At 39.6% G+C, this 21613-nt stretch overlaps 1 protein-coding gene and 1 long non-coding RNA gene across 2 annotated transcripts in view; one reads left to right on the top strand and one right to left on the bottom strand.

Annotated features, from left to right (window-relative positions):
* Positions 1-21613, bottom strand: part of NTNG1 (netrin G1) — a 308746-nt gene that overhangs the window by 20254 nt on the left and 266879 nt on the right. The gene's annotated exons all lie outside the window — the stretch shown is intronic.
* On the top strand, positions 4057-7809 carry LOC112640751 (uncharacterized). Its single transcript, XR_007411358.1, has 3 exons — positions 4057-4580; positions 6254-6365; positions 7632-7809. It is a non-coding gene; the product is annotated as an uncharacterized LOC112640751 (long non-coding RNA).

The raw sequence follows: 21613 nt of genomic DNA on the forward strand, positions 1-21613 counted from the left end.
AATGCTGCTGTGAACCCTTTTCTCCAACATTCCAAAGCTGTGTATTGGAACAGCTCCTTTGTGCCAGGTTCTAGGTTAAAGCTCTCCATCCCAAAGGTGTTTCAACAAGCTCACCCCTGCTGGCTTCCCACTAGCATCACTGCATAATGGATTTTGTCAGGAGAAACTAGTGGGGAGGCTAAGGCCTACCCCTATCTGTAAGGAATCATTAATCTTTACTGTGAATAATTTCACAAGACTTGACTGAATAGAAATAACTTTCAATTTGAGAATTGAAAGTACAGCTTTTTTCTCTTGGCAACTTATTTTCCACTCCTGCCTTGTTCCCGCCCTCACCATTCCTTTCCTTTTCTCAGGCTGACAGCTATGTCTACTGGCAAGGGTATTTGCAAAGACTCTCCAGCAGCAATGAATGCAGAGAATGGGATCTTCAGAAAGTATATATTCTATTTTGAAGCTGAATGAATAGTATAACCTGAAGCTAGTGGCCTCTGTGTTAGGAAAACAAAACACATGACAGCAGAACCTGTTTTTTTTTTTTTTTTTTTTTAACAAAGTTTTGGGTTTTACAAAGGATATAGGAATAAAGTTATCCTAAGTTTAAGACTCAGAGCAAATTAATCCAATTTCTAACTCACTCTTCTTGAACAATATATTTATATCTTTGCAAAGCTGCCTAAAAAAAGGCAATAAACTTTTTTTCTCTTCAATACACTTCAGGTAATAATAGGTATGTGAGCCAATGCTATACAAAAATCCAAGAATGCCTTTTTTTTAGAAGTAAAAGAGATTAGTAAAAATAAGCAATATGCATTGAGAATGACTTTAAAACAGCATCCGTCTAACTTCCTGAACTGTTTTGATGCCTTTTGAAACTATAGAAAGTAGAGTACAATTAGGCAAAAATTAAATTATATTCCTTAATAGGGGATAACACTTCCAACTTGAAAATAAAGTTTACATCCAACAAATAGGATTCCATATATGTAGGAAAATCAGAAATCAGAGCGATAAGTCTGGCCCACTGGTTTTTGGCAAACAAAGTGTTATGCAAGAACCCATCATATAGAAACTATAACTATAGTAATGGTCATGGTAAGATATCACAGCTTTCATTTCTTTTCTTTCTTATGCCGCGAGTTGTTCAGGTTCAAAAAGGCCATCAGGTTATTTTTTTCGGTAGCTGTTTCATTAAGACTGTTAATATGTGAATTAACTGAATTTGCAGGTCTTTAAAGGAGGAAGCTGTGGACACTTTGCTCATTTCTGTCCATGTCACAAACGATACCTATTTTTTAGTTTTGAGCCAGATGGTCAATGAAGGCAGTGACCTCAGTAATAGCCAATGTAATTACCTACTTTATTTTCATTGAAATTGAAACTTCATTGAAAATAATTTTGTCTCTCAGTTTATTTATAGGGAAAAGTGCTTTTTACCTTTTGAACTTGAAGACTACTGGGCTGAATATAATGGCTGGAGATCTCCTTTAATCGTCTCTAATGGCTTCAGAGCAGGCTAAAGTTAAATTTAAAATGATATAGGGTTCTTTTGCTTCCCCCAGATTGGCAGTTCCTAATTTTAGAACATTGCCACTGGAGTGGTATAACAGTGGAACCAATGTGCCATCCCCATTAATCTAATAGATTGAAAGTAAGGGGATTTTGAACTAGATTTTTATTATACTGTGTTTTTTAATATTTGACATTAGACATATAGTGAATAACGCTCCCAAACTTTCATATGAGGACAGACTAGAATTGAATATACCTGTTTTTGGGCTATTGGAGCAAGTGAGATCAATTTTTAAAAGTAAACTGAGTCTTTTCCTTGAATATTACGGATAAAAACATACCATCCTGGGGATGGGCTCATTGTCTAATATCACTAAGGAGTCTGGAATATATAAATAAAAAGAAGTCTTCAGAAAAATCTCCTTACACTACTCATAACACAAAAATCCAAGAAATGAATGTTCTGTTCTGCTTCCTTAGATATTATGGTAAAGTATTAGATTCATAATTTCCTAATACCTTAGGAGGCGAAAACATCCTCACACTACAAACTCATAAGTCTACTGATATAAATAATTTATTCTGGCAGCTTATGTATGACTCAAACCGCAATATTTATAAAAGAATGTTGCAATTTTCTTGTTACAAAAAACTCAATAAAAGATAAATTATTGTTAGATAAACCCCCAAACCAAGTAATCTATTTGCCTCTTAGAATGTTACATGAATATCTGATAGACACATGTATGTCATTAACTAAGCACAATATTCAACAATATTCCCAAATTCTCTGCTAATTGAGCATAACACATTAAAAGTAACCATGTTGAATGGGTGCTCGTGTCTGTGTGTTTCTACAGCACTGAGCAGAGTGCCATGCACATGGAGAAATGAGAAACGTGCAAATGGAATTCAAATGCATTGCTACCAGACTTTTCCAAATATGTGCTGTTCTTCATAGTTAAAGTGTTGGATAGAGGATTTGGTACTAAAAGAACCAAAAATGCATACTGGAAAATAAGCTGAGTGACAGATGTATGGTGTTTCCTTTCAATCTGGATGCTGCCTACTGGACTTTAGTTTCCTCCAAGAATGCTCTTCTTCCTTTACCTTCTTTGTTTGTTTATTTCTTCTTTCTTTTTGAGAGAGAGAGAGTGCGAGTGTGCATGAGAGCGAGGGGAGGAGCAGAGGAAGAGGAAGAGAACCTCAGGCAGACTCCATGCTGAGTGTGTAGCCAGACAAAGGTGTTTGCAGACCAATATGAAACCAAATGGAACTTCTAATCCTGGGCTATAGGATTTCTTGGTTGGTAATCTATTTTGGGCACAAGGAGACAATGAAGTGCAGTGTGGTATCTGTAGATACATCGAAGGCTAGTCTAAAATCCAGCCAGGAGGGCAGCCCCAGTGGCTCAGCGGTTTAGCGCCGCCTTCAGCCCAGGACGTGATCTTGGAGTCCCGGGATCGAGTCCTGCGTGGGGCTCCCTGCATGGAGCCTGCTTCTCCCTCTGCCTGTGTCTCTGCCTCTCTCTCTCTCTCCCTCCCTGTGTGTGTCTCTCATAAATAATAAATAAATAATAATAATAAATCTTTAAAAAAATAAAATAAAATCCAGCTAGGAGTCCCAGTAAGCAAACAGGCTAGGCTCCTGGGTGGGTCTACTTGTTTCTGGTGGGAGCTCTTAGAAAAGCTTAGTTGATTCATTTGCTCAAGAGAGATTTTATGATACCAGGGCCTTTGGGAGGAGGCATGGACTTAGGACAGATTCCAAAGCCAGTCTGAGTGAGACAGGACTTGCTTGTGTCCACTGTGTCTAAATCCCACTCTTCCTTGGGACACCTGGGCGGCTAATTGGTTGAGCGTCTGCCTTTGGCTCAGGGCATGATCCAGGGGTCCTGGGATGGAGTCCCGAATCAGGTTTCCTGCAGGGAGCCTGCTTCTCCTCCAACTTCCCTATGTCTCTGCCTCTCTCTCATGAATAAATAAATAAAATCTTAAAAAAAAAAATCCCACCCCTTCGCCTAAAGTTTGAAAACAGACATATGGATATCTGTTTGGTGTCCAAGGGGTTTTCATTTTGTTAAACCCAGGCAGCTGAGTGAGCCTATGACTTAGCAGATCACTCCACTTCTGGCCTCAAGTGATTTTAGGATGCCTTCCACTATACTACTTAATTTTCTTTGTCCTTCTTTGCTCACCTCCCTTTTCATGAGATGGTTTTCAGTTTTTGAAGTGAAATGACCTGCCTCCCATCATGATGGGTCACTGTGTTCAGGTCTGGGTAACATTCTCATCTCTTCTAAAAATGGGTGCATCTTTCCAAACCTGATCGGAGGGGATTCCATGACACCTACTCAAGTTTTTAAAAATCCTGTTTAGAGCATTTGCAGCCACTATATCAAGCCATCTGCATTTTTCTCATACATCCTTCCAAAGAGATGACAGGCACAGGACACGAGAGCTGAGACAGTGTCTGCCACCAGGGGCTAATGATTTGATGATGAAGAGAATTCTTGCCATTCCTTGTCTCCAGGGCAACAGAAAGAGCCTGACCATGTAGTCCTGACATGACATCATGAAACAGTTGCTACCACAATCAAGGCTTGTCTGCACATCCTTCCTGCCATGCTACCTAATACTGTCACCTTATTTCACTGGAGCGGCTGCAATGCAACAGCAGTTACTGGCCCTGCCCATCTGAGAATATTGGACCTGTAAAGTGAATCAGGCATTTATTACTTTTCACAAGTGCTAACACAGCTGGTGAAGAATAAGCCTGCTGCTTTAGAGACGATGGGCACCTTGCTGTCTCCAGCATCCAACACTCTGTTTCATTTGATCCCGAGGAGCACCAACCTAGGTTAATGGACAACACTGTGAATAATGACTTTTTATTGCTTCTAAAAATCATCTTGCAAGTGTTTGATGTTCAACAGTCTTCCTCATTATATCTCATTTCTCCCCTCGCCTTCCCTGCGAGGCTCACCCCTGAGCTGCTGTAGCTCAGTGCTCTGTGTGCGGCACCTGACAGTGAATACATGTTGGTGGCCTGGAAAGGAAGAGAACTGGGTTTGGCCTCCTCCTTTTCTCTTTTAATTTTGTGACCTAGACAGTTTGTTTTACCTCTCTAAGTCTGTAAAACTCAGAAAGTGATATATTCTGTTACAGGAATGCTGTGAAGATTAAATAGGATGATGCAAAGTGCTTGTCATGATGATGATGTTGGGATAAGATTATTTCTGTTGTCATATCTGATCCGGGCACTAAGTATCTGACAGCTGTTTATGTATGCTGTTTCCTTCTTTGAAGTATTAACCTGTGAAGTGACATGGGGTGGTCTACAGTGGGCTACAGTTTGATGTCTTTATTTGAATTTCTGACTGGCTTGAGGAATTGGTCAGAGAGTCTTTCCATGACCAGCTTGGGTGATTTTTCTGCGGGAAATGACACAGGATTTTTGGCTTGAATTAAATGATTTGCAACCTTACAATGAGAGCCCATCTCATTTGTTAACACCCTACCCTATGCGAGATGCAACCTCTTCACAGCAGGGCCTCTCTGTGTCCTTCTAGACAGGGGCCTCAAGAGCTGGGAATCTAAGAGCATAGCTTGCTTGTCCCAAGTGAACGTGGACCAGCTGCTGATTCTGAGAAACAAATTCACTGCACATAGAGGGCAGTAAATAAACAACTGCTTCTGTTAGCAAATGATAAGCTGATAGTGGAAGAGAGTCAGTAAGCTTTGTCAGTCGATGCTTGTTTCTGTCCAGAAGGCTCTTTCTCTGTTGTGTGGTGGTGTTTGTGTTCATAAACACTCCTATTAATGAATACTGAGGCTTCTTTCCATCTCACCAAAAGCAAACTGACCCTGGGGCTGGGCTATGGTCCAAGACTAGAACACTGCAACAAGCTCCTATTACCCTCCTAGTTCCAAAGGAGGATTGGGCTGACGAGTGTGTCTATTTTGGAGGCACAGCAATGAGTCTGCATGGCATATGGGACCAGGGGTCAGATCTTTATCTTGATTTCATAATAGCTCCACTGCCTTACCAATTGCTTGAACGACTTAAACTCTCTGAGCCTTAGTTTTCTCATCTCTAAAATGGGTATGCTATAGGGAAAAAGAATTGAAATAATATGCACAAAGTGTTCAAGCATGCTTACAGCACATGGTGTGTTTATTACTGAAATATTTTTGAATGCAACTTAATCATGAGGTCTTCATAATACTGGTGTATTTATTTGTAAGTCATTGCAGTTTGAAAAGAAGGACACAGTCAGCAGGAAAGCTTAACTACATTGCAGGAGCAGAATTGGACTTCTGTTGGCCTGAGGAGAGCCCCTGAGGGTGTTAGTCATGATCTCTACTTGTGTTTTCAAACACATTTTTCAGTGAGTAATGCATACTCTTGTAGCTGGAAACTAGGCACCTCCTGAGGGAAAGAAAAAATCCCCCGCGAACTCCCGTCTGCTCTTGAAAAGAAATGTGTTTTCAGTGTCCTTTTTGACTGTCAGTTTCCTGATGAAATTTTTAGAGAGTCGTGCTCTAAAGGAACATTATTTTCTGCCCTAATGTTAAATTTGGAGTGAGAAAAGGGAGTGCCTTGCCATCTTGTTTAAAAAGTACAAGATTACCTCTACCTTCAGATTAACAAATTTGAAGTTGACTGTGCTGTCCCACAAAACAATAAAATTCTAATTTGAAATTGGACACAAAAGAGAACTCTTTCTTCTACCATACAGATGCTAATGTTTGGAGAGGCTAAACTCATGCTGGAGAAGTGAGCCACAGTGAATGGAAGCTCCATCCCCTCACTCAAGGGCCTAAGGAGACTATTCAAGAATTCTGAGCAAGGTGGGGAGATTCAGCATTTCATAGAACTTGGTCACTTCCCCGGGACCAGGGGAGCAGACCTGTGATGTTAGGGCACACTTTCAACTACTTATCTTTCCCACAGCTCCCTCCCCCAGGGAATTTCAGAACATCAGAGAATCCATGTAAAGTTCCCTGCCCACCACCCAGACACTTCCCACTTTCTACTGATGACTTCTGAGCACACATAATTAATTGTCTTGTCAAATATTGTTTAAAAATCACACTTATGATTGGGATCTCCACTTACAGATTTAATGGCTCATTGACGGTTGCAAATCCTCCCAAGCTCCTTATCAATTGCAATTACTTACCGCAATTTGCTTATAGTGGAGCAATACCAATAACAGCGATCAGCTGTAGAGCTTACTGCACCCCATTACTGGGCTCAGTAATTCACAAGCATTGCCTTTGGTTTCCTGAGAACTCTATGAGACGAAATCATCTCTTTTTCAGAGACGCACAATCTTCGGTCAGAGAGGTTATATAATTTGCTCAACACAGGATGAGGCGGGGCCAGGATTCCAATCACTATTCAAGACAGAGCCACTCAGCTAAAGTAGACCTAGAGTAGTTTCCAGTTTCCTTTAAAACCAGACTCTTTAGGAGGGCGCTGAGTACTCTGGACAGGAAACTTGGCTTCACCCCATGATTTTATGTGCTTTACCCCAAACTCAAATTTAGTAGCCTCTTGAAGGGCACAGGCTGTATAAAACTTGCTTCACATCTTATATAGCACCTATTATGACGCAGGCTTCATAGCAAAAGGTCAGTAAATGTTTGATTATGTGCTGATGAATCCCTCAACCGAGGGTCTTTCCTCCTACCCTGCTTCTTTAGAGCTTGGTACTTCTTACACCCTTTCTCCCTGCCCTGATAAATTCTTCCTCAACTACTCCAGTACATTCATTTAAAACATAAACTAACATGCCAATATAGTGTACAGAGGGACAACACATTTCAAAGGCACAGACTAAACCCAGATTGTCTGACCCTGGCAGTGAGTCCCCTGTGATCCTGCTGCGAGCGACACTAACATTTCCCTCATGCTCTCCTTACTCTTTGGAGGTTTTGTTTCCTTCTCATTTTCACATTTTGTAGTGACACTGCTAGGGCTGAGGAAGTATTAACTCATCTTCTGCTCCTCGGTACCTTTGGTTCACCTTAAAAATTCAGCCTTCCTTCTTCAAGGGCGGTATGACATGTGGTTAAATTGTTACTCATATTATTTCTTTTAATCTTCTGCAGGAAAAAACAACCTTATTCCCTTCAAAGTAAGAATCTCAATTTGAGCATCTTTGTACTGTAAGAAGAGAAATCTGAACTTTGCTGAAAAATAGCACATAGCAGGAATTTGCTAAGAATAGCAAATAAAAAAAAAAGTCTCCTGAGGAGTTCTAAAAAAACCCAAAAAATGAAAAATAAAACAAACAAACAAACAAACAAAAACACCAAGGGGCTCTGAATGCATTTCTGACATACAAATCCCTAAGGGTGTCAACAGTCACTAAGCTGAAAATCGTCAAGTATCTGATGGGTCTGGTGATGGCACAACAGATTGTAAGTGTCTAATCATCATCACTCCTGAGAAACTGGTTTATGTCCAGGTACAGAACCCAGTCTGCTTTGGTTTGTTTAGGAGGTCACCATACTTCAAGACCTGGCTAGCAGGCAGGCATTTTAGCATTACAGGGTAATTTCCAGGATTTAAGATGATCCTAAAATTGACAAAGAAGTGCTGCTAAGGGTCAGGTGAATTTAATGGATAAAAGTTTATAGTGAGGGCTTTATTTCTCTATTTGGAAACTGCAGAACTAAGAGGTACTGCTTTTAGACAAAATGTTAACTAAAATTTTGCATCTGCAGATGGCAATTAAGACTTGAAACATCCAGAAGATGATGACACAATGAGTATGAAATCCCATTCATTTTTTAGTCTTTTTAAAAATTTTTCCAGGAAGCAGCCGGGACTATGATCACTTCCATTTTTATCATGTCATTTGTTTGGATTGCTTTCTTAAATTTGTTGATCCAATCTCTACCGTTTTAAATGAAACTCTGAAGGCAGGTACCATCACTTACAGTTTTATTAACTCACCATGTGTCCTTACTGTGTGACAGAAACTGGGTTAAATATCAGTATGTTATTTAATTCTCACAGATAGTGAGGCAGATCTGATTCTTATTGTCGTTTTACATGAGCAAATGGAGGCTGAGTAAGGCTGACTAGTAGTACAGGACTGTAACCGTCTCACACCAAATATTTGATTGCCTCTACAAGAATCTAGGCATATTAGCCTAGGTTGCAAATTTACATTTTCTTTCATTATCTTTAAATTTCTGCCATTGCCCAAATGTTCTTACTACTTTATCCTAAGACTTTAAAAATTAACAGGTATAATGTATTTTAATAATCCCACTCATTTAAAAAAAGCATAACTGAATATAAACATAATTTTTGAAGAAAAAGGATAAAGCTATCAATGGGAATAAAGCAGCCATATTTTTATCTTTATACACTTTCTTACTCTCTTAGAAATATTTTATCAAGACAAGTATGCATGAGGAAGTTGATTTTTAAAAATGGTAATTGGGAACCTGATAAAATATACTTCAGAGTAATGCTAATCATGTGTGTCAAGATAAAGGAAATTAAAGTAGCTTAACTTTTCAGTTCTCTTCAGAAAAATCAATTATAAAGCAGTTACGCTGCTGACACTAAACAATAAATCCCTGGATTTAGTTAATAAAAAAAGCCTTCAACGTTTTGAAGGTTTTTTTTTTTTTAATCCAACAGAAGAAACTCATAACATTGATTTTTTTGAGAAAGAAGGGGCTATTTATATGAGGTATCTTTGAATCCAGATATATTCTTGATCTTAGCCTGTATGGATTAGAAATCACTTGCCATCTAGGGAATATGTCTTCATAAAGTTGCCCATGGTTTCCAGTGTTTCTGGCCTTGGTTGAGTGCCCTCTTACCTCAGACTCTAACGAGGAGTGGCAAATTGGAGCCCACCTTGCATTCACTTGGGGTTCAGAATATCGAGGCAAATTCATGACTGGCTGAAATCTCTCTGACAACGTGCAGTTACTGAGAATGTAGTCCTCAATCCTGGCTGCGTCTTGTTATTGCCTGGGGATTTTTATAAAATACAGATGTGTTCCCCCCAGAGAATCATACTTAAGTATGCTAGAGTGGGGCCAGCGATAACTATTTCATTTCAATCTCAATTAACCTTTATATAGTCACTGAGATGTTCACAGTCTTGTCAGTTCCTAGTTTTGGACGATTAGAATCTTGCTGTCATTCTTTCCCTTTTGTTCTCATAAAACCAATGACACAAAGGTTAAAGCCACTGAGAAGGAAAGTTTTTCAACAAGAGCAGTTCTGCTCATCGCTTTTCAAATGAGCAATTAATAATTCATAACAATTAACTGAGTTATGAGTTTCTCTTTCAATACGTTTCCAAACATGAATAGATTAAATGGTAATTGCCATCAAATTTTATGTTCTATTTCATGTGCCCAATAAAAGTTTATCTTTTGGAACTCACTTTGTATTTCCTTTTGATATATTCATAACCAAATGCAATATACTATATTAAAATATTTATTATTAACCTATCAAATATTAACCACTTTTAAATTATATGGATGAAAGAAAACAAATAGGCTACTTGCTTAAGTTTTCATGATTCTCCTTATTTTAATAGGATTTGGATTTGTAGAATACATGCTGGTAAAAACTGATGACATGAGATACTCTACGAGTTCCTGCCCCTTATATAATTTTTACCAAGGCATAGGTTTGCCCTTGGTTTCCCAGCCACCAACATTCTGTGAACACTAAGTAATAAAAACAAATAAACAAAACACCTGGGCTTTGGAATTAGCCTACCTCAAGGTTAAAATCTACACTTTCCATGTCACCCTCTAAATTCTCAATTTTTAATGCAAATATACACATGATTCACCTGGAAATCTTGTTAAAATGCAGATCAGGAAATCCAGGGTAGGGCCTGACATTTTCATCTCTAACAAATTCCCAAGTGATGCTGATGCTAATTAGTTAAAGGATCACACTTTAAGGTTGCAAGAATCTAGATGACCATGTGCAGGTTAGTTAGCCTCTTTGAGCCTCAGTTCACTTACCTATAAAGTGGGAATAACTGCTAATGGGGTTTTATACAGATTAGACAAGTCACTGTAAATGGCCTGGCGTGGTTCCTGGCACATGGCAAGCTCTTAATTGTCGCCATTGTCTTCTTTATTAATTGCCATAAGGAGAGCCCTAAACAGTTTTCACCTATGGCTTAAAATAAGTGCTAAACTAGAATATGCCTAAGACTCGAACTCATATATAAGATTCGAAGATTATAGGCTGGAGCAGAGATTTCTGTGAACAGAAAAATGAGCTCGAAAAGTAGTGCTGGAGATTGGTCTTCTCAGATTCCAACAAGAGTGAAGGACTCTGATTTGAGACCTTTCTGAATGCTAGCCCTTTGAGGGCAGGGTTCACATTTTAGTTGTCTTTGGTACTAAAATTTAGCACAATTCCTGGCACACAGTTGGGCTTTCATATTTTAAAAAGGATGACAGTATGAGTGAATGAATTAGGAAATGAATAAATGAATGATTGCATGAATAAGTGCATGAATCAGACAAACCTCTAGGCAGCCCAGTTTGCCGGGGGGGGGGGGGGGGGGGGAATTCAAAAGATTTTCCAAGACTCTGTTAAGAAGCTCTTCCATCACCTTGGTTAAATTGAATTTAGTAACCAAAGATGAACTTGAAGGTCTAGATTTCCCATAGAGTATGCTACGATCTGACCTCATTTGTTGTATATGAAGGAACATACTGACCACGATTGATTTAATCATGTTTTGTTAGGCCTATCAACAGGTGAAACACAAACTCCTCCATCTCAAGACTCTAGACAGTCTTTAGTAAAAATGTGACTTCAGAAATTTCAAAGCCTGATATGATCAGATATGGTTCATAGCTCATATCCAAATGCCTATATGTAGTTTAGCATCCTTGGTGCAAAATCAGCAACTTTAATTTTTATTTTAATTAGAAAGAAGAGGGATGTGATATCTCAGTAAAGACCTCATAATACAACCAAATATCTTCCACATGGGCATTTGTTAAAACTGAAAATGCAGTGATTGTGACATTACATCACTAATAAACTGCCAGATTATCCTGGTAACAAGCCCTCCTACAAACTCCCAAACTTTGTCTTTTTGTACTCAAAATTATGTGAACAATGTAGTTTGTCCATATTATTGATCTTCATTCTAAAGAATACAGATTAACTAAGTAAGACTAAGTCCATAGGGTCAAAATACTAATTAAAATGAGGTCTAAATGTGATTCTTAAAAGTAATTACATCAATATTTCATTATTTTTGTAGTTTTTGTCTCTGAGACATATGCCCATTTTCCCCAGAGAGTTGTAGCTCAGAAGAGGGAACTGCAATGCATAATACCTATGCTACACTCTTGCAGAATATGGGGAGGGATTTTGTAAAAAATACATTTCAGCCACTGTTTCTGTTTTAAAGCATCCAGCGATGTCTGGATGATCTTGACTGCTAACTAGGAGGATGAGTCTGTGATTGAAGTTGGATGCAGAGCAGATGAATCGTGTGTGGGCCTGAATTTCTATGTGTATGTGCCTCTTCTAGGTGAAATCGAACTTTATAGGAATTTACATCAACCGAGTCAATCGAGTAGCTGGGTGATGGGCAGTAAGGAGGGCACGTGATGTAATGAGCACTGGGTCTTATGTAAGACTGATGAATCACTGACTTCTACCTCTGAAACTAGTAATACATTATGTGTTAATTGAATTCAAATTTTAAAAAAGGAAAAAATCATTCATATACAAAAAAAGGTAATCATTTTGTACTAATGCATACCTCTCCTTCCCACCTTGCAGCAATAGAAAACTGAAGGTTGAGTATAATTTTTAAAAACAAAAAATTTGACAAAGATGAGATGAAGAGCACACAGCCCTTAAGTAGAGATGGTCATGACATAATTCTATTCCTGCAGATAGAGCCACATGATCCAGAACGCCCTGGGTTCAATAGATGCAGTTACATTCAAAAGAGTATTGGACAGAAAAGGCAGAGGTTCATGGCACTGACATGCATTTTATTTAGAATAATTACCTCTGATATTGAAGCCGAGGGTAAAAAAAAAAAAATTCTCGACAGGTTCTTTAAGTATTTTTTTTCTTGTGCCCTTGGTGTTGTAGCTGATATTATTACTATAATTCTTAGTAGAGCTTTTTGCTGATATTCAAGGTGATGGGTTGTTCTTGCAGAGTGCAACAGAATGATTCCTCACACCAACATGAGCAACCCTGATTGGATTATGGCCACCCTGACTTCTCTTTCATTAGTTGCTGATTGTACTAAATTGATGCTAAATTGACTTGGCCAGCTCGTAAGCCTTTAAACACCTGGCAGTGACTATGCCTGTGATCTTGTCCTGGAAATTATATGGTCACAGCCTTCATGTTTCTGGAAAACCTAACATTTTTCTTAGGGTCAATTAGGGCCTGGTAAATATGAATCAGCTAGACCAACCCCTTGTGATACCTACATCAGGATAGAAGACACACTTTAATGAAAAGTGGCACGTGTGTGTTTCCTTAATGTTCTTTTCTGTCTTCTGCTTCATGTTCTCTCCACTGTATTAACCAGGTCCTCTGTTTCTTCCTTTCTAACTGCTGTGTGACTTTGACATAAATAAACAGGAGCCTGCCTCCTGTTTACGATGGCCTTAGAATGAAGAAAGGTTTTTATATTTTTAAGTGCTTGAAACAGAATCAAATGGAGAATAATATTTTCTGGCATATGAAAATTATGTGAAATTTGGGACGCCTGCGTGGCTCAGCAGCTGAGCATCTGCCTTTGGCTCAGGGCGTGATCCCGGGTCCTGGGATCTAGTCCTGCATTGGACTCCCTGCGAAGAGCCTGCTTCTTTCTCTGCCTGTGTCTCTGCCTCTCTCTCTTGTCTCTCATGAATAAATAAATAAAATCTTAAAAAAATACATGAAATTTAAATTTCATTGTCCATAAATAGTCTTTTTTTTAAAAAGGCATCCCCAAAAATAAAGTCTTAAAGGAACATAAACACGTTCATTCATTTCAATGTCATCATGGGCTGATTTGGGGCTACAATAGCAGAGCTGAAATAGCTGCAACAGAAACTGTATAGCCCAGGAAGCCTGAAATAATTACTATCTGACCTTTCATAGAAAAAGTTTGCTGATCCCTGGAATAAATCACCAAACCCACCATCTTAAGATTAAAAATGTTAAAATCCTATAAAATGCTGCAGCAAACTCAATAAATAAATATTTCCTAATAACTGGTTTGCCATTTTCAGACGTTCGAGTTGGGGGAATTACCTTCTTTAAATTTCAATTTTTTCTGTTTCTAAAATATGGAAAATAGTTGCTACCTCCCTTGGAACATGGGGCTAATGCATACACATTCCTGACCACAGAAAGTGCACAATAAATAACCATTTTTATTATTCTAAAATAATGATTATTCCTCAGCACTTGGTCCATATGCAAGGAGGTCAAACCGTTTGTGAGCTTTTGGGATCATAGAATTTCAGAACAAGGAGCCTGAGAACACCCAAGCCCTGTCTAGGACTTCATATGAGATGCACACAAGAGGCTGTGGTGTTCCGTGAACATTCCTTGGAGAGCTGGTAACGATCCCAGCCACAATCAGGATCCCCGATTTCACTGCATTTACTCCTAGAATCTAGTCATCAGGAGACCTGCCACCCTGGTTTATCTGTGGTTCCTCTGCCCCAGAATTCCATTCTGATGGAGACAGGGGACTGAGTCTTCACTTAAATATTTTTCTCCCACAAATCTCAAGTGGAGCAGTCCTTTTCCAATTGGGCTGACATGCTTAGGCATTATCTTCATGTACGCAGCTTCAGAAGATGGAGATTCTCTCTCTGTCTCACACCCACACCCACACTCACTAGTGTGTAAAGAGTGGCTCAGGGTGACACTCCAGGTACATATTGCTGAAGTAAGGAAAGGACTTCATGTAGTGTATCTCTGCCCAGCCTCTTGATCATCCTATGAACAGACAGGACCAGGCTGTGCTTTGACTCTGAGTTACTAGGAGATAAAGTTGTACCTGCATCTCTCCCTATCTTGGCATCTCACACCCCTTTCACTGGTTCTGTGGTGGGAAATGGTAAAGTTTGGGCATCCTTGTCATTTTCACAATTGTCTTCAAATAAATGGGGAAACAGTGCAGATAACCAAGTAAATATGGAAAGCTTCTCACCGGGGTCAAAACTGAGACCCCTCTCTGAACTGGGCCCAGGGCAGCTGGGTAGCAGGCAAACCTCGGGCTGTCAGGAAGTGATCTAGAATGCTATTATATCCAGTGGACAGTATACCCACTATCTCTGTGTGTCTTATACCAAACTCCAACAATTCAAGAACGTCAGGTTTTAAATGTGTTTAGGATATGACCCAATTGTGAAGGGCATTCCGAACAACTCACTCCTCTCAAGCTGCTCCCGCCTTTGCCTCTTAGGGTCGCTCCAAATGGAGCCATTAGTGGTGTGAAGAGTTAAAGCACTTTCTATGGCGTGACTCTAAGCCCTGGACTCTCCTGCTCACAGGAGGTATCAGGTCCCTGATGTACATGAGGTTGGGGGGCTTTTTCTACCAATCTCAAATTAGAGTTAGGTTAAGAATGGAAGGGAAAAGGACTGGAACTAGAAAGTGATGGCTATTAGCATGACTGAGTGCTTCGGCCTCGTCCTGCTGAATCAGGAGAAATTTCACAACTGGCAGTAACCCTGGGGTTTGCTCTTCTAGCTGACAAAATGAGCCTTCTTTCCCCCCAGGAGGACTACCCAACACATTTGTAATGCCTACAAATTGCCACTTTCTATCTTCTGTCTTCCTAATATTTTCCTTTTTAAATTACCTTAGGGAGGCTCCTATTGGTTCTGTTTAACGAGCACTTCCTTCCCACCCTTAGGAGTTGAACAACAGTAACATCAAGGGCCCTTCCAACTATTTATTTTTCATCACTGTTATGTATGTGGTACTCAGCAAGGGAAATGAGACTGTTGTCCAAGTTGCTAGCAAGGAAATTAAAAACTTGGATTCAGTGATGCCATTCATGTTCAGTGATAAAGATATAAGAGCCAAACAAGTAAAATCGTGTCTGGGACTGCAAATGCTCTGAAGCATTACAGACATCCTTGTTTAAGTGACATGCCACCTGTCAATGGATTCAAAATGTGAGGTCAATTGGTGAAATGTAAACTGGACATTTTAATGTAACACAGCAAATAGCAGGAGACTACAACCAGAGGTAATTGAAAAACTACAAGTTTGATTCAAGGTATTTGTCCAGGAAGGTATAATCTTCATCTCAGAGAAGCAATTGGAAGCATCATCTTAATAATCACAAGTTGTCAGGCCTGTAGACATTAATCTCATACTAAAAAAAAGAAGAAGAGGAAAAAAAAGAAAGCCTTCTGACCTATAGTAGCAGAAAAGCTTTGATAGGAACCAAAAAAGGATTTATGGAAGTTCGAAGCCTGACTCTTGGAAACCAAAAGTGAGGACTGAGAACAGGGCTGGTGGGAGGTATGAGAGTTTACCCATTGGAAAAGAGAGGTGAGCACAGAGGACAGCTAAGTGGCCAAATTAGTTCTTAATACAACTTGAACTAAATATCTTACTACACCTTCCGTTGGCCTATGAGATTGCTCTGAAAGAGCCAAAAAGCTGGAGAGGTCCTAGAGGTCTTTCACTCAACTGTTTATTTAAGCAGGAACTCGCCAAAAAGCAAGCATCACTCATAGGAGCCTGTCCAGCTTCTCTTTGAAGTTTTTCAGAGCCTGAGGATTTATCGTTATCCAAGGCACTCTACTATATTTTCTTAGACAGCTGGAAGGAATCATTGTTGGAAAATGCTGAGCTGAAACCCAGCTTCCTTTTACCCACTGGTCTCCATTCTCTCTCTGAGCCAACATGTCCACTTGGTACACAAGAGCCCTCCGAACCCTGGTTGACACCTGTAATGTGTCAAGTCATATGCTTCCTGACCTGCTTCAGCTGGCTTTATGAAAATCCCTTCATCAAAGACAGAACTTTCCTACATCACTGTCTGCTGCCTTAGAATGTGGTCTCCAAGCTCTAGACTCTTGATGTGGGCTGCTCAGGGCACGTGTCAGAGGACTGTAACTACTTTTGGTCTTTGTTCAACCTGAAATTGTGTTAGTTTCTTTGCTACTCATGACACACTGCTCTCTAGAATTGAGCTTGAAAGTGGACTGAGATTGCCACATCTTTGTCACCTGGACAACTGTGAACACAACTTCAAGCCATCTTGCATATTTGCAATTTTTATTTTTAAGCCTTAATTTGCAGCAGTGTCTAGCACATAGTAGGGACTAAATAAATGTTTGTCAAAACCCCATTGGGAGCCCTTGCATAGCTATGTTTATTTTAGAAGTCTCCTATTTTCTCTGTGTAGCCTATTGGGAACAATTTGTGCTTTTATTTCTTAAAAAAAATCAATGTGTGTGTGTGTGTGTGTGTGTGTATGTGTATTTATTTATTTTTTTATTTTTATTTTTTTATGATAGTCACAGAGAGAGAGAGAGAGAGGCAGAGACACAGGCAGAGGGAGAAGCAGGCTCCATGCATCCGGAGCCCGACGTGGGATTCGATCCCGGCTCTCCAGGATCCCACCCTGGGCCAAAGGCAGGCGCCTAACCGCTGCGCCACCCAGGGATCCCTGTATGTGTATTTAAAAGTATCTAAGATCTTACTTTTTTCTCCCTAAGGATATTTTGAATTTTTCTTAAGGTTTGGGACAATGTCCCTTAAAGGTTTTCATTAACATTTTTTCTCTTAGGTGATATTAGCATCTCTGTGCCACCCCAGAGTGGTAGTACCAGTTTCCTGACTGCTTTTTCCACTCTTTTGAGCAAGGAAATTCTTGTCAGTTCAAGTCAGCAATTAGCAGAACACATCTCTCAGTGAATGTCTCGATATTTGAATACCTCCATTTTGGAAGATTCCAGAGTATTGAGATTTTCTAATTTGGCTTTGAAAAATATATTTATCTTCTGAATGGTTGTGTGGTCTGCAATACACACTCACAATATCTTTTTGAAAAGTTCTTTGCTCTTGACTGAAAAGTATTTCACTGTTTCTACCTTCTAATTGACCATGCAAGTCTATACCTTCTTGACACATGGCCCCCTTTTCTGTTCTATTATGTATTTCTTTCAAGTGAGTTTTTCTTTTGCATATCTTTATTCCAAGCATGAGTTACTTTCTATCTCCAAGATACTGGCATATTTATGGTTGACATTAAAAGTTGCCATTCTCAACGATTATTGTGGTAGGCAGTGTCAACGGTCTTTCCAAAGATGTCTACATCCTGATCCTTGCAACCTGTTCTTTTACATATAAAAGGGGAGTTTATAGAGATTACATTAAGGACCTTGAGGTAGAGAGATTATCCTGGATTATCTGTGTGTGCCCAAGCCTATCAAATGAGTTCTTAAAATGAAGATCTTATCCCAGCTGTGGTCAGAGAAAGATATAATGATGGAAGAAAGACACAGTGAGATGGAAAGTTTCTGGCTCTGAAGGTAGAGGACACGGGCCATAAGCAAAGGAATGTAGGTAGCTTCTAGAAGCTAAAAAAGGGCAAGGAAACAGATTTTCTCCTAGAGTCTCCAGAAGGGCACACAGCTCTGCCAACAGCTTGATCTTAGCCCAGTGAGATCCTCTTTGGACTCCTAAATACAGGACTGTAAGAAATACATTCTTATAGCTTTGAGCCACTGAGTTTGTGGCAGTTTACTAGAGCAGCAGTAGAAAATGAATATAGTTATTGTGCATTCTCTGGGAAGGAAAACATCTAAACCATAGAGTTTTTTCCACAAACCTTTCCTTATTCTTCTCCTGAGAATAACTGTTGTCTTTTTTCTTCTTTCAAACTCTGTGGTTTGCCACACTGTCTGGTTTTACGGTTTTATAAGGGTATTTTCACAATATTCGACTCAAACTGAATTAAGGATCTTCTTGATCAGGCCATTGAGCCTTGTACTAAACACATGTTCTTCTGTTCTCAGTAATATATGTGCTGATCCTTTCCAAGAACCCATTTTCTAGGATTATTAGGATATATAGGCCATGGTCCAACAACTGAATCTCCATGTTCCCTTTGCTACGTGTACTTAATTCTTAATTCCCATATGCTTTGTTATCTTCCAAAATCATAACACTGAACTATGTCACCAACTTTTTTGACTTTAACTCAAATATTCAGACTATAAGTTCTTTTGAAAGCACCAGTAGTATTCATATAAACTAGATAAAAATGGAGGATAATTGTTAGCTTTAATAGACATTGCATGATTTCTAATGAATCTTCTACATCCTCCAGGAAAACCACATACCTCCTCTTCAGCCTCATTGGTTCTATTTGTGGCTATTTCCATTCCATTTTCCAAACCAAAATTTCCAAACCTTCCCTTGTCCAATCTCCTTGGTGCTGGTGACAAGTTTTTCATCACTTCCCAATACATATTAACCCTCCATATTTTATGTGAAGCATGGAACGTGTCTTCCCTTTGGGAAGATTTAGCTTTATTCTTTGGGATATGGCTCAACTCTCTTCACTAATTTTGAAGAGGCACGGAAAAAAAAAATCAACCAAACAAACCTGTCTTCTCCTCACTGTTTGATTATTCTATTAGTAACCTCGACACTAATTTTGATTCAGCTTGGTCTCCTTGAAACCTTTTTATTTCTGCTTTGTTTCCTGGATTGGGTGTGCCCCAGGCTGTCTAATGCCCATTCATTCTGATGGTTTTCACCTTTTATGTCAGAGAGACCAGCTTACGCTTATGGAGCATACAACTGATGGCCTCCTGAAGCAGAAGGCTCATTTATGAGCCTGGAGCTCTTCACTTCCGCTGCTGAAGCCACATTGTTGATTTGCGGATCAGCTTCACTTCAGTCTCTTAAATCGGCCTTGCCTATAATCAAGGAAGGGCTTTTTAGAAGTTCCTAGGTCAACAATTTGGAATTCCAGCGGTGGCTGATCCTGCTGCATGTTCTGCACTATCATTGTACAATAACTTTTAAACACAAGTTTTTTTTTGCCTAGCATTTTGACACATCAACATGTGCTTGGAATAAGTAACAATTGAGGGCTTAATATGTACCATGGGGTTCACATTCATTATTTTCCTTGAACCTTCATGAATACCAGATGTGTCATGTCCTAGTATTACCTCCCATTAAAAGATAAAAAATTGGACTCAGGCCACAGGTTTTCCTCTATGTCTTGCAGGTAGTAAGAAGTGGAGAGGCAATTCACGCCCAAGGCCTAAGAGTGTCTGCTTACCGAAGCTCATGGCTCACTGCCAGCACCATTGCCAGCTCTATTGACCACTGCTTTCTTCTTGGCATGAGTTTTTGTTGTTGTTGTTGTTGGGTTAATCACTGCCACTGATAATGCGGCTAACCCAAGGATGTGTTCAACTCAATAGAAGTGTGTGTGTTGGGGGAGGGGTAGAGGGAAGAGAGAGAGATTGACTTTAAGGGCATTTTTTGAAGGGCATTTTTGAGGGCATTCATGTGTGTGCAGACAGGAGTAATATGAAAAATACTTGTCAACCTGCAATTAACAACTAATTAGAATGAATATCTGTTATAACACTGGTGCTGGAGGCACCCTACCATGACAGGTGTACCCCATTAGTTGTTGGCTCTTAGGGGTAGTCTGAGAGATCCCAGGGGAAGGCACTTAGGGATCCTTTTGCTATAGCCATTTATCAACTGACAGCAGAATTTCTATATTTTTGCACAGAATATCAGCCCAATATAGGTGGATCTGAGGGAAGGAAAAAAGCTTTCAGAGTGAGATAAAGCTATTGCATGCATACTCAAAGGTATATCTGAAATATGTTAAGTTGATATAGCACATCCAGTCTCATCCTGTTCCAGTCCTTCCTTTAGCAGCCACAGTAATCTTTCTAAAACAAACTATGACCATTTCATTCCTCTGTCTAAAACTGTATGATGGATCCCTTGTCTGTCTCCTTCCTGATGAGAAGAAACTCCTCAGCTTGGTTCAGGAAACCATGTGATCTGGTTGCTGGTTGCCTTTTGAACATCTTCCGTCCCTCCCCACGCACACACACAGACACACACAGACACACACACACACACACACCTTATCCTTCCATCATATCAAAATCACTTGATTATTTCTGGAACATAGTGTGTTAGCTCATGTACTTTGCTCAAGAAGTTCCATCCTGGAGAACTCCTACTAATCCTTCAGAACTGAACCAAACATCACTTCTCTGGGAAGCCTTACTTCCGTCAGGGCTTCACTAAAAGTACATACATTGCTCTTTCATAGTTCTGATTACCTTCTTTCAAAACTTTTGGGTTGTTTGTCAGCCTCTCACCTCAGATTGTGAACTCCATACCCGTATGTCCGCAGCAGCTGTCTTATTTCATCCTTGTAGCCACTACTGTTAGCTCAATGCCTAATTCATAGTAGATACTCAAGAAATACTCAAGAGGATAAAGCATTTACTTCCTTAATCTCACTGATCTAGACATACCCAGAATGTGAGGTGCTGGGGCTGAGATACAGAGGGTTTTGTACATTGCACAGCCCTTATGTGGTAGGGCCATGTGTAATCCAGCCTTCCAATTCCAGAAGGGAAAATCTGGTGACATTGTACTTTTTAAAAATAATACTCCAATATTTAATACAAAAAAATCAAGTTATGATCTTTTTGGGATATATCTCTGCTAAAGCTAGATTAGCTTTCCTCTTTAATATCTTTCCCTGATTATACCTATTCATTAGGTCTGCTGCATCAGGAAGTTTACATGAGCTTTTCTTTTTGAGAAGACTATCTTAATCATAAAGTTTCATTATAACATATGCCCTGAGTCTTGGGCTGGTTTAGGTGCTTCCTCTGTCCCTCCTTCTCTTCTTTTGACTGCTGGAGGCCACATCCAGATGTTCCAGGATCAATGACTGGCCTTTGAATTCTGGCCTCTCATATGGTCCTTGGGATCCACCAAGTCATCCGTACCCCTAAGGTGTTTTCTAGGAGTCTACGGCAAGCAGGACTTTTAAACTATGGCCTTATGCAGAACT

Source organism: Canis lupus, chromosome 6 (assembly GCF_003254725.2).
Source record: "Canis lupus dingo isolate Sandy chromosome 6, ASM325472v2, whole genome shotgun sequence".
In the NCBI taxonomy this organism is placed as follows: Eukaryota; Metazoa; Chordata; class Mammalia; order Carnivora; family Canidae; genus Canis; species Canis lupus.